Source organism: Balaenoptera musculus, chromosome 7 (genome assembly GCF_009873245.2).
Source record: "Balaenoptera musculus isolate JJ_BM4_2016_0621 chromosome 7, mBalMus1.pri.v3, whole genome shotgun sequence".
NCBI lineage: Eukaryota > Metazoa > Chordata > Mammalia > Artiodactyla > Balaenopteridae > Balaenoptera > Balaenoptera musculus.
Window position 1 is genome coordinate 68,457,767 of NC_045791.1, and position 14,189 is coordinate 68,471,955.

Sequence of the window (14,189 nt, forward strand, 5' to 3'; positions counted from 1 at the left end):
CCATCCCCTCACTTTCAGTCTGTATGTGTCCCTAGGTCTGAAGTGGGTCTCTTGTAGACAGCATATATATGGGTCTTGTTTTTGTATCCATTCGGCAAGCCTGTGTCTTTTGGTTGGAGCATTTAATCCATTCAAATTTAAGGTAATTATCAATATGTATGTGCCTATTACCATTTTCTTAATTGTTTTGGGTTTGTTTCTGTAGATCCTTTTCTTCTCTTGTGTTTCCCACTTAGAGAAGTTCCTTTAGCATTTGTTGTAGAGCTGGTTTGGTGGTGCTGAATTCTCTTAGCTTTTACTTGTCTGTAAAGCTTTTGATTTCTCTAACGAATCTGAAGGAGATCCTTGCCAGGTAGAGTAATCTTGGTTGTAGGTTCTTCCCTTTCATCACTTTAAATATATCATGTCACTCCCTTCTGGCTTGTAGAGTTTCTGCTGAGAAATCAGCTGTTAACCTTATGGGAGTTCCCTTGTATGTTATTTGTTGTTTTTCCCTTGCTGCTTTCAATAACTTTTCTTTGTCTTTAATTTTTGCCAATTTGATTACTATGTGTCTCCGTGTGTTTTCCTTGGGTTTATCATGTATGGGACTCTCTGTGCTTCCTGGACTTGGGTGGCTATTTCCTTTCCCATGTTAGGGAAGTTTTTGACTCTAATCTCTTCAAATATTTTCTCGGGTCCTTCCTCTCTCTCTTCTCCTTCTGGGACCCCTATAATGCAAATGTTGTTGCGTTTAATGTTGTCCCAGAGGTCTCTTAGGCTGTCTTCATTTCTTTTCATTCTTTCTTCTTTATTCTGTTCCCTGGTAGTGAATTCCACCATTCTGTCTTCCAGGTCACTTATCCGTTCTTCTGCCTCAGTTATTCTGCTATTAATTCCTTCTAGTGTATTTTTCAGTTCAGTTATTGTATTGCTCATCTCTGTTTGTTTGTTCTTTAATTCTTCTAGGTCTTTGTTGAACATTTCTTACATCTTCTCAATATTTGCCTCCATTCTTTTTCCGAGGTCCTGGATCATCTTCCCTATCATTATTCTGAATTTTTTTTCTGGAAGGTTTCCTATCTCCACTTCATTTAGTTGTTTTTCTGGGGTTTTATCTTGTTCCTTCATCTGGTACATAGGCCTCTGCCTTTTCATCTTGTCTATCTTTCTGTGAATGTGGTTTTTGTTCCACAGGCTGCAGGACTATAGTTCTTCTTGCTTCTGCTGTCTGCCCTCTGGTGGATGAGGCTATCTATGAGGCTTGTGCAAGTTTTCTGATGGGATGGACTGGTGTTGGGTAGAACTGGCTGTTGCTCTGGTGGGCAGAGCTCAGTAAAACTTTAATCCGCTTGTCTGCTGATGGGTGGGGCTGGGTTCCCTCCCTGTTGGTTGTTTGGCCTGAGGCGACCCAACACTGGAGCCTACCTGGGCTCTTTGGTGGGGCTAATGGTGGACTCTGGGAGGGCTCACACCAAGGAGTACTTCCCAGAACTTCTGCTGCCAGTGTCCTTGCCCTCACAGTGAGACACAGCCACCCTCCGCCTCTGCAGAAGACCCTCCAGCACTAGCAGGTAGGTCTGGTTCAGTCTCCTATGGGGTCACTTCTCCTTCCCCTGGGTCCCAATGCACACACTACTTTGTGTGTGCCCTCCAAGAGTGGAGGCTCTGTCTCCCCCAGTCCTGTCAAAGTCCTGCAATCAAATCCTGCTTGCCTTCAAAGTCTGATTCTCTAGGAATTCCTCCTCCCGTTGCCGGACCCCCAAGTTGGGACGCCTGACGTGGAGCTCAGAACCTTCACTCCAGTGGGTGGACTTCTGTGGTGTAAGTGTTCTCCAGTTTGTGAATCACCCATCCAGCAGTTACGGGATTTGATTTTATTGTGATTGCGCCCCTCCTACCATCTCGTTGTAGCTTCTCCTTTGTCTTTGGATGTGGGGTATCTTTTCTGGTGAGTTCCAGTGTCTTCCTGTCAATGATTGTTCAGCAGTTAGTTGTAATTCCGGTGCTCTCACAAGAGGGAATGAGAGCATGTCCTTCTACTCCACCATCTTGAATCAATCTCCCCATGACTTTAGTCTTGCTAATTAGAATACATCATTAGAATGCTTAATTGTATACCCTGATATGGACATTTACAAATAAAAATAAATAATTCCTCCCGAGTAAAATAAAAGACTTGGAGTTTCTTAGTCCCTTGAAGCATGCCTTTGAATGAGTCACTGAATTTTTTTTGACCTACAAATTCCTTATCTATAAAACAGCAAAATCATACCCACCTCACAGAATTGCTAGAGATTAAACAAAATGTCATATGTTAAAATACTTATAAACTGAAAATCATCTTACAAATATACTGAGATTAGTATTTTAGTTTCCAGGGTTATTTTATACTGTTTCTGCCAAGATCACTAAAGTTGTCTTATTCCCACAATTCAGCTCTTCAAAATAGCATTGTAACAAGATATAAATACTAAAGACCCTACTTAAAGAAGGGGTATGTGGGATTAAATACATAATCACCAAAACTAAGATAATTTCTGGATGTAATGTGCTCTCACCTAAACAACTTTAAATTTTTCTGTGACATTTTCCAATTTTTATCCTTTTATGTATACAATTTTCATATAATTATAATAGTTTCATTCAACATTATTTTGTATCACTACACTATTCCATGTGTCTAGATATCTTGTGTATATTATAATGACTGCATAGTGATTCACAGAAATAAAACCTTAAATTAACTAGCCCTGACCTAGAATTTAAAGTATTTTCAGTTTTTTGCAATTAATAATTCTGCTATGAACATTGCTTTACACATAGCTTATTATTTCACTTTTAAATTATATCCTAATCAGAACAGTGGTGTGTCAATACTGTTTAACAACTGCCCTCTGGGCAGGGGTTGCGGGGAGAGGAAGGTGGAGTAGAGAAGCCTCCATTTGTCTCATTTGCCAACTTACATGGTGTACATATTCCAACCATGGCCGATTTCAAACTCCAATGGGCAAAGATTGAAACAGAAATCAGGGCAAGAGCAATAATAATCAGAAAGCAAAATTTAAGACATAGCAACAATCTAACAAAATGAACATGAGCCCAAAAAACCCCCCATGCCCTTTGACCCTTTAATTCTTTTTTTTTTAATTGTGGTATAGTTGATTTACAATATTATATAAATTTCAGGTGTACAACATAGTGATTCACAATTTTTAAAGATTATACACCACTTATAGTTATTATAGAACACTGGCTATATTCTTTGTGCTATACAGTATGTTTGTGGTGACCCTTTAATTCTGTAACTAAAAATTTAGCTTTAGGAAGAGTGGTGATTGAAACCAGCTTAAACTGGCTGATGATTAAATTTTTAGGACTTTTATAAGCTGGTTGTTAAACATGACCATTATTTTAAATTAATTTGCACAAATTTACAGTTAAATAAATTATATTTTAAACAGAGGCAATAAATACTAAAAATTCATCATATCCTAATTTTTTTTACTATATTTTACTATTATCTATGCTCTTTAGCTTTTTATATCTATAGCGTGCAACTGCATATTTCTTTCCAACTCTGCATTCAGTGATGTCATGCTGGTCATAAGGAACAAGGTATTAATAAGATTTTTTTTTTAATTTAGTATTTTAAATGTTGAGTTTAGGAATTTAAAGAATTGTCAGTAGAGATATGGAATTTATTATTTTCCAGTGGAATGAGAAAGTGATTACGTAGATAAGAAAGTAAGAAGATGGTAGGTGATTTTCTAGCCTAAGAGAATAGACTCAGAGTTGGGTCTCTGGGAAATAAAATGGTAAAAGAATGGTAATAAGAAATGGGATATGAAGTGTGACCATAATGATGTGTTTAGAAAGTAGAATCTAGTTGTTAAATTGGAAGAAGGCTAACCTGGATGTGCAGGTATTTAAAGGTCATAGATTTTTAACTTGTCTGTAATGACTTCAGCAGCAAGATGGCAAGGCCTGGGATTCCCAAACTGTGCCCTAAGGTGCCCTTGGGTGTCAGAGTGAACTCACAGGGGCACCATGGGATATTGTAAATTTTTGAAGGCAACATAGTGATACTGACATCTGTTGGACATGGCTTGAACTGGTTGCTCAAGGTATTCTCAGTTTAAACATTAGATTGTACTATATTTATTTTGACAATGTCATATCTTTGCAAAGATATAGGGTGGCTGCTGAGATAAATAAAAAATACCTCATGAAAATCACTGAGGAACAGTAATGAGGGTGGTGATGTCCAATCTGACCCCAAGGTTTGAGAAGTTATGCAGTGCCCAACAGTGACACACACCCCATTAGTAACTGTGGTTACTTAAGAATAAAATGTAAATGGTATTTTCCATTTCAATTTATACATATTATTTTTTCAAGTGGCTACTAAGTTGTTAAAATGCAAATACTTCTTAAGTTTTTGGACCTGATTACTTAGTAAAAAATAATTGTTCAGGTTTTTTTGTTTTGTTTGTTTGTTTCTTTGCTTGTTTTTGACTTTGGGGACCATGAAAAAGTTATGGAGACATTCAGGGTACTCTGAACTGAAAAAGTATGGGAATGTCTGGGTTAGGCATCAAACAAATGAAGAAGGAATGAGTGGGATTCTGGGTGCAGAGCACCTCAAAACATAGCCATATTAAATGCAGGGGGAAAATGTTGCATTAAACATATAAAAAGGGATTAAAGGTCAGAAATAAGGTACATGAACAAGAATAATAAGTAATGATGTATGCAGTACTACTTATAAAAGCAAAGGAATGGAAATAACCCAAAAGTCCTGAAATAGAAGGATGACTGAATCACCTAAGGGACAACACATGATGGGGTACTTACTGGGCAGCTGTAAAAGGAAACAAATATGTATTGCTTTACACTATTGTGAAATCATCTCCAGGATATAATATTAAATAAGAACATCAAAGTGGAGGAAAGTATGTATAGTATGTTATTGTTTATTGAAAAGAAGGGGAAAAGATATGAAAAGTTACATAAACATTTGTTTATAAATAAAATTTAAATACAATTTTTTAAAAAAACTATTATTAGACTTCAAGCTTCCCTTTACGTTGTAGAAAGCCTGAAAGAAAATCACTCTGCCACTTACCATAACAAAAAAATGAATGATCTGCAAAATCAGAACTTTTCTTGAACACATTGGAGAACTGAGTTCACAGGGCAACAAACTAAGCCGAAACATAAGGAAAGTTAGGATCCCTCAGTGAGAGTCAGGACACACGCACTTCTTACCTAGTACAGACCCCACCAGATGCCATACAAGCCAAGAGGAAAAATTCAGCTAATGTTTTCAATGAATTGCTGAAAAGTGTGAGAGTATACAACGTCTGGGAGACCATAAATACAAGGGAAATTCACAACTACTGGTGCTCACAAGTAAGATCTGAGCAAGCCTTCCTCATGGTGCAGGCCTGGGGGAGGGACAAACTCTGAAAGACACAAAGCTCAAAAAGAAACATATAACTTGAACAGTCCTATATCTATTAAAGAAATTGAAACAATAGTTTTTTAAAAACTGTCCAAGAAAGAAAATTCCAGGCACAGATTACTTTGCTGGGAAGTTTTACATAACATTAAGAGAAGAGAAAGTAATATTTATATAAACTATTACAAAATACAACTAGGCAGGAACACTTCCCAACTGATTTTCTGAACCCAGCACTACCCTGATGCCAAAATCAGAAAAAAATACATTGCAACAAAATAAAGCTGCAGACCCGCAGCTCTTATGAATCTAGATGTAAAAATCCTCAAGGAAATATTAGCAAATTGAATCCAAAAAATATTAAAAGGTAATACATCATAACCAAATGGAGTTTATCTCAGGAATATAAGACTGTTTCAACATTCAGAAAGCAATCAAGCTAATTCATCATATCAACAGACTAAAGAGTGTCAGGAAGCTTAGGGAGAGTGAAACCCAGAAGAAAGATCTCAATAAAGTAAAATGCAGTCTGAGTGAAGATTTATGATTGCCACCCCAAATAGTCCAGCAACAAGCTCTGTAACCCAGAAGTTCCTGCAAATATTTCAGAGAAGGGACAACTTTTTTGCACTGGATAAACTAAAGGTACATGGGATTGCTTCCTAGTTTAACTACAGTTAATTCTTCTCCTAAAGGAAAATTTGCGTTTCTGATTTATTTCCCTTTTCAAAGTGCTGTGAGGATAGGGAATTATAATATTATTTCCATACCACCACTCACCAAGAACAGCCCCAGCCAGGCATTATTATAGCACATATTTTCATGTGTCATCTCTAATCCTCACAAACTGGAGAAAGAAAGCAAGAAAGCAAGAGAGAGAGAGGAAGGAGGGAAGGAGGGAGGGAGAGTGAGAGGAAGGGAGAGAGGGAAGAAGGAAGCGAGGGGGGAACTGTCTATTCATAGACAACTAATTTTCTGCATAGAAAATCCTGAAGTATCTACAAGAAAGTTACTAAAACTAGTAAGTGAGTTTAGTAAGGTCACAAGGCACAAGATCAATCTATAAATCAATCATATTTCTACATACCAGCAATGATAAATTGGAATGTTTGATATATATTCTATATATTCTAAATATATAATATAATTGAGATATTATAAAAATATTCTTTCTAGGTGAAATGCAAGACTGTGTCCTTAGAGATGAACTGGGTCTCCAATTATAGAACAGCTTTTAAAACTCTGATTCCTGGAAAGTTTATTAGTAACTTCTGTTTGAGTATTCTATATCCAAGGGTGTTTCAAAGTTAATTTATGTTTCTTCTTTTTATCCTAGCTGTGTTTAAGTAATCCTTTAGGGAGCATCATAACATTCTTATAATGCAGGTGCTTATTATCCTTATTTTGCAGATGAGGTAACTGAGGCATAGAGCTCTTGAAACTTGCTCAAGGTTACACAGTGAAATTAGACCTATCTCAGATTTAGAAGTTAGGATTTCACATTTTTTAAGACTAGAATTTACTTATCCTGGGGGGTAGAATAATTTCCTAACTACATGGAGGAGGAAACAATGAAATGTTATGGGATTTTTTTTGCTGCTATTGCACTTTATTTAGTTTATCAATAGGGATTATATAAACTTTATGATGAGGCCCTTTGATCAAAAATTCTAATTTTAGAATTAAGAATAGCTAGGCATAAAGAGTAAAGAAAAAAATTTGATACTGTAGAGTTCAGAAGCAGAACTTCAATAAATGGTATTTGGGATAACTGGACAGTTATATGCAAAAGAATCAAACTGTATTACTTTCCCACACCACATAAGAAAACAAACTCAAAATGGATGAAAGACTTAAATGTAAGACCTGAAACCATAAAACTCTGAGAAGAAAACATAGGCAGTATGCTCCTTGACATCGATCTTAACAATATGTTTTTTTGGCTCTGTCTCCTCAGGCAAGGGAAACAAAAGCAAAAAATAAACAAATGGGACTACATCAAACTAAAAAGCTTTTGCACAGCGAAGAAAACTATCAATGAAACAAAAAAGCTGCTTACAAAATGGGAGAAGATATTTGCAAATGATATATCCAATAAGGGGTTAATATCCAACATACATAAAAAACTCATACAACTCAAAAAAAAAAGCAATTAAAAAATGGGCAGAGCAGGGACTTCCTTGGTGGCGCAGTGGTTAAGTTAAGACTCTGTGCTCCCAAGGCAGGGGGCCCGGGTTCGATTCCTGGTCAGGGAACTAGATCCCACACACATGCCACAACTAAGAGTTCACATGTCACAACTAAGGAGCCAGTGAGCTGCAACTAAGGAGCCTGTGAGCCGCAACTAAGGAGCCCACCTGCCACAACTAAGACCCAGCACAACCAAAATAAATAAATAAATGAATAAATATTTTTTTAAAAAATGGGCAGAGGACCTGAGTAGACATTTTTCCAAAAAAGACATACAGATGGCCAACTAACACATGAAAAGATGCTCAACATCACTAATCATCAGGGAAATGCAAATCAAAACTACAATGAGATATCACCTCACACCTGTCAGAATGGCTCTTATCAAAAAGCAACAGATAACAAGTGTTGGCAGGGATGTGGAGAAAAGGGAAACTTCATGCACTGTCAGTGGAAATGTAAATTGGTGCAGCCACTATGGAAAGCAGCATGGAGGTTCCTCAAAAAATTAAAAATAGAACTGCCATATGATTCAGCTTTTCCACTTCTGGGTATTTTCCAAAGAAAACAAAAACACTAATTTGACAAAATGTGCACCCCTATGCTCATTGCAGCATTATTTACAATAGTCAAGATACGGAAGCAGACTAAGTGCCCATCAAAACATGAATGGATAAAGAAGATGTGGTATACGTACACAATGGAATATTACTCAGCCATAAAAAGGAATGAAATCTTGCCATTTGCAACAACATGGGTGGACCTAGAGGGTATTTTGCTAAGTGAAATAAGTCAGAGAAAGAGAAATACTGTATCATCTCATTTATATGTGGAATCTAAACCACAAAACAAACAAACATAACAAAACAGAAACAGACTCATAGAGAATAAACGGGTGGTTGTCACGGGGGTGGTTGGTGGGGAGATACAGGAAATAAGTGAGAGAGATTATTAACAGGTACAAATTTCCAGCTATAAAATAAGTAAGTCATGGGGATGTAATGTGCAGCATAGGAACATAGTCAACAATATTGTAATACCTTTGTGTGGTGACAGGTGGTAACTAGACTTGTCACAGTGACCACTTCATAATACACGAAAATGTTGAATCACTATATTATACACCCAAGACTAGTATGGTATTGTAAGTCAATTATACTTCAATTTAAAAAGAGAGAGAAAAAAGAAACAGAGCTTATCACTCTATTAAAGGGCTATAAAATATTACACCAGCTTCAGATAGCTGATTTCAGGTATATTTGGTTCCCAGTAAGGACACCACTTTCCCACCAGTTCCTTTGCTGTTCTTCTCTTAACATGTAACCTTCTTCGAATATCACAAGGGATGTAATATTTTAGTTACTATGCTTAGAAAATTCATAAATATTTTGTTTTTTAAAAACAACAAAATTTATTAATAAAATAATTCCTTAACTGAATAGATGAAAAAATGGTTCAGAGTCTTGTGGTCTCATGATAGAAATTTTTATTCCTAGATAAAAGTTTAAATAGTTTTAATTAAAGTTTAACTTTAATTAAACCATGTATCTTGAAGAAGAAAACTTCAATTTTCAATTATAGGTTTAAAGTCATGGAGAACTATTTACCTAGTTAAGTTTTGTTTTCACTTACCTGACTCTAAGTAAAAATCATAATTATAGCAGTAGTATAATCATAATTTCCAGTTTGGTTTTTTTTTGGCCACACCCTGCGGCATGTGGGATCTTAGTTCCTAGACCAGGGATTGAACCTGTGTCCCTTACAGTGGAAACGTGGAGTCTTAACCACTGAACTGCCAGGGAAGTCCCAATTTCCAGTTTCTTTTTTTAACAAAATAGTCTCGCAAGAGTTTTAACTGCCCGACATTCCTCTTACTCTTTCATTTCCTCCCTCTTCCCCTGCCCTGTACAATATTCTTTCTTCTGCAAAAGCCATCCATGAACCTTCTTTCAAGAGGCCTCAATCACACACACCTACATTGATAACATTAAACCAGCAGTGGGTTTGGCTTTGGTCATCCAGAATTTAATCTCAGCCTTCCTTGGACACTCAACTTCCATTACAAAATCATCAAGAGGTTCAGACACATATCTGTGTGCTGTTTTGTTTTGTTTCACTAGGGCAAGCCAATAACTACTCTATAGCAATGCTTTTAACACCAGAACCACAGAACCTACAGGCAAATAAATGCAGGTAAACTGAACAAACTTGCTTGTTTACACTGTGCTAATACTTGTAGTATTTTCCTGACTTGTGCTCCACAAAGGAAAAAAAGATACAAAGGCAAAGTTATGTTATTGCCATAAACAGATTTTGCTTAACAGCTTTGTAAGAGTGAAAATCAGAGTGGAGTCAAAATACCCAGCTATGAAGAATTCTGCATTATAATGAGGGCATTCTATAAAGAAAAACATTATCTGAATGTATAAATATTTATCATTGATACATCATTTAGACTTTGTTTCTTTTGATTCACTCAGGTGGACACATTTCTGCATGCTTTAAAAGCATCGAAATGCAAATTTGGTAACAGTAAAGGCCTAATCACTATTTGCAACTCTTCAGACATTAAAAATTTCATAACTCTTTTATTTAACTGACTCAGTCATTCACTGCGATCTAACTCACAGATATGGCTATGTTTAATTTTGCTTCTTCAATAATGTAGACCAGGGACTTCCCTGGTGGTGCAGCGGTTAAGATTCTGCACTCCCAGTGCAGGGGGCCCGGGTTTGATCCCTGGTCAGGGAACTAGATCCCACATGCATGCCACAACTAAGAGTTCGCATACCACAACGAAGGAGCCGGAGAGCCACAACTAAGACCTGGCACAACCAAAATTTTAAAAAATAAAATAAAATAAAAAACTAAAATGTAAAAAATAATAATAATAAATAATGTAGACCAAGACTTTTTAAACATGTCCTTACTCTTTGGGAAAGTAGGTGGACTACGGCACCTGCATGGCAGAAGTTATAGAAGCTGCTAATTTTGATCAACCTTTTACATAGTTGTTGGGCATGTAAAGATACACTAGGCAGGGCAGCATAGGAAGCATCTTTCACCGGTGTCATTCACGAGCCACACTGGGCACTACATTGTAAGACAGACCCACCAACAATGAAGCCTTCAAATCCAGTTGGTATAAGAGCGGGTTTGAGACTAGGGTGCGGTATATGAGGCACCTAGGGTGGAAAATTTAAAGAGGCACTCACTTGCAGCACCCTGAGAAGGAGTGCCTCTTTAAATTTTGCACCCTAGGTCCTCATTTACCTCATCCTAATCCCTACCCTGCAGAAAAGCCCCAAAGTGATGTTGTCTGTAGGAGCCAGGAGCACCTGATCTCCACATTCCACAGCTGAAGCGAAACTTCATAACCAATCTTATGTCAGGTAGTAAAGGTTGACTCATCCCCAGCCCAGTGCCTGGAGACTCAGCTACTTCCCTTGAGGGACCAAGATCAACCTGATGCATTCACTTCCTTACTAGAACTAAGTCCCTGCGTCCCGCCAATGCCTGCGTGATAAAGACCCCATCGTCCCCCTTTCAGATCCTAGAGGCTGCTTACAAATATCTCGGGCCATCATCTTCTGACAGAATTCCCGGTGCAAATTACTTGCTTAGATTGCAGTATTACCTCTCCCTGGATTTCACCTCCTTGTGATGTGGTCCTAGAGGCCGTCCCTCTTCCCGCCCCACGTGATTCCCAGTGCCTTCATCCGCTCCCTGAGACTGCTCTTCGGCCTGCTAGTCTGGGCTTCTTAGAGTCTGTGGCTCAGTCCATCTCTTTTCGACTGGCTCCCAGTTATTTCTGTCCCCATCAGAGTTAACAGAACCATCCAAATATTGTGACAACCAAATGTGCCTCCACATATTTTCGAAAGCTTCAGCTGGGGACAGTCCTAGCCCAGCTGAGAATCACTGGAAGTAGAAGAGATGGTATATCTTCAATGAGAAATGGGTCAAGCATTTCAGAGCCTGGCTCTTTCCATTCCATTGGTTCATAAACCTTGCTTGTGTTAAAATCATCTGGGGGAACTTCTGATTTACTTATTTAACACACACTTAGATACTGCTGACTATGTGCCTGAAACTGTTAAAAAAAAACACTCTACAAATATTAACTCATTTAATCCTCACAACAACCCTTTGAGCTAGGCACCATTATTACTCTCATTTTACAGATTAGGAAACAGGCTTGAGAAGTTTAATGACTTACCCAAAGTCACACACCTAACGTATGTAGAAGCCAAAATTCAAACCCAGACATTCTGGTTATAGGGTAAATGGTAAGCACTTTGTTATGCAGCAGACAACCATGTCCCAACCACAAAGATTTGATTTAGTAAATCTGTGAAAAGGACTGAGAAATCAGTATGTAACTGAACAAGTCTTTCAGATGCTTTTATATAGTAAGAATGTCACCCTTCTACTAACTGTTATTTGGGGACCACAGCACTATTCCACACCTTATTTGGGAGACCAGACGGAGACTGACTTATGTGGCTAGAAATAAATCTGTGTTAGATTACACTGAGTAAGCAAGGGAAAACAGTGTTTGGGATATTATTTCTTCAAAACCTCGGAAGCCAAGCTAATAATACACATCACTTTTACAAAATGGTCAATATTGAACTATGTATTATTAAACAGAATGAAATATGTTAAGAATGTAGCAGCAGAGGAAGAGTATAAATAGCATTACTAAATATGAAATTATCCTATGAAGTAGGATACACAACGGCAATGGACTTAAGTGAAAGATGCATGAAAGAAGGAAGAACAGCCTAGCTATTCGTATCCTGGGCTCCAGGCAGCCCTGAACCAGTCAGGCAAGACAAATGATACCAAGTAACCCTGAAGTGTGACTTTAAGCAACACAGAAGTTACAGCAACTGAGGAGGGGAGATAGAAGCAATTGGATAAACATGACAAAAACAAGACAAAATGTGAAAGAACTTTGAAAACATTTTATCACCATACTAGTATGATTATCACTGTATTGTTTAGTATTATGTCATCTTGGGTGGCCTCAATAAATAAAGAGAAACATCAGAACCAGAGCAGAGCGATTAGCAGCAGCTCTCCCAACACCACCCCTCCCAAAGGGGGGTGAACAACTGTAGCCCAATCAGCAGTTTCTGGTTACTCAGTAGGGAAACAATTGTGGGTCAGAGTCAACTCAGGGATTAACCACAGCTCCCACTCTGCCAGACACTGCCATAGAAGGTGAGGTACAAAGAAGACTAATACACTGGGAAGTTCACTCTCTTTAGCTTTACAGATAAGCCTCCCCATCACCTCCAAACACTAATTAAGATGACATCCCATGTGTCAGTGTCAGGAAAGGCATGTTCCTAGGTTCCCACCAGATCAACTGTAGTGAATCCTAAAGGCTTTGGAAAATGGAGCCAGGAGATGGGTTAAGAGAATGCCAAATTTTAGTTTTTAATTAACATAAAATTTGGCAGTAACATTTTAAAAAAATAATTATCTTGAGAATAGGACTTCAAAACTGAATGTACTTTGCCAAAATTTTAGCATATTTCAAAATTTCCTTTCGGGGCCTGGTATTACAAACCAAGGCAAATAAGATCCACTTTCATCAAACCTTCTCCAACTTGCTATACTTCCTCAAGTTTTTGTCTTTCACTGTGTTCTTTCATATTCTGAATAAAGTGACACTTTAGGACTCTCTTTTTCCTTTCAAAACAAGATGCATTCCATTACCTTACATGCTCTCTTATTCCTGCCCTTAATGTGGTCTTAGCTCCCATATTAATTATAACTCTTAACCAATTTAATAAGTTCTGTTTCATAGGAAAACTAGAGGTAGATTATTGAGAACTGTCATATGCAAGCATTTTAGCAGATGAATAAAGCTTATAAGTCCACATAACACAAGTGTCTACAGCCACACACATTCCTTTCACACCTTCTGAAAGTGGCAAAAATGAACATGTATATTAACATGACCCAAAAGGATAGCCATTCTATAGTATACAAAAGCAAGAAGCAAAAGTATATAAACTTAAAATTATGCTTTTATTAATCAGTGTTTCAGTATTCAACTTTTAAAATTATCTAGTTATCTAATGATTAATTAATAATTAATTTAATATTATCTTAGGGTTTTAAGTTACCTAAGGACTTTGGAATTATATTTAAATTTACAGAGTATAAAACATAATTACTGTTGATATAAAAAGTTTGTCTTAAGTTACTTTAGTGAACACAAATTAACATTTTTCATAAACTTAAATATTTTCTAGCAATAATGCTAGTTTATTTAATAAGTAAATCAATATAAGTAGTTTAGGAAGTTCAGATTAGCTAATCTCTTCATGAGAAAACAAATCTACATGTTATTCTTAAAATGTGTATTTATTTTACTTAACATTGATAAATCAGAGAAAAGACATATACTTGCCTTCTTTTCTTAAACCAAAATTATTAATCCAGGCTGATTTCTCCAAAGACTCACCTTAATTATATAAACTTGGATTCTTCAAATGTTTCTAAGCTAGTAGTTTTTGTAAGAAGGACTTTTTTGTTT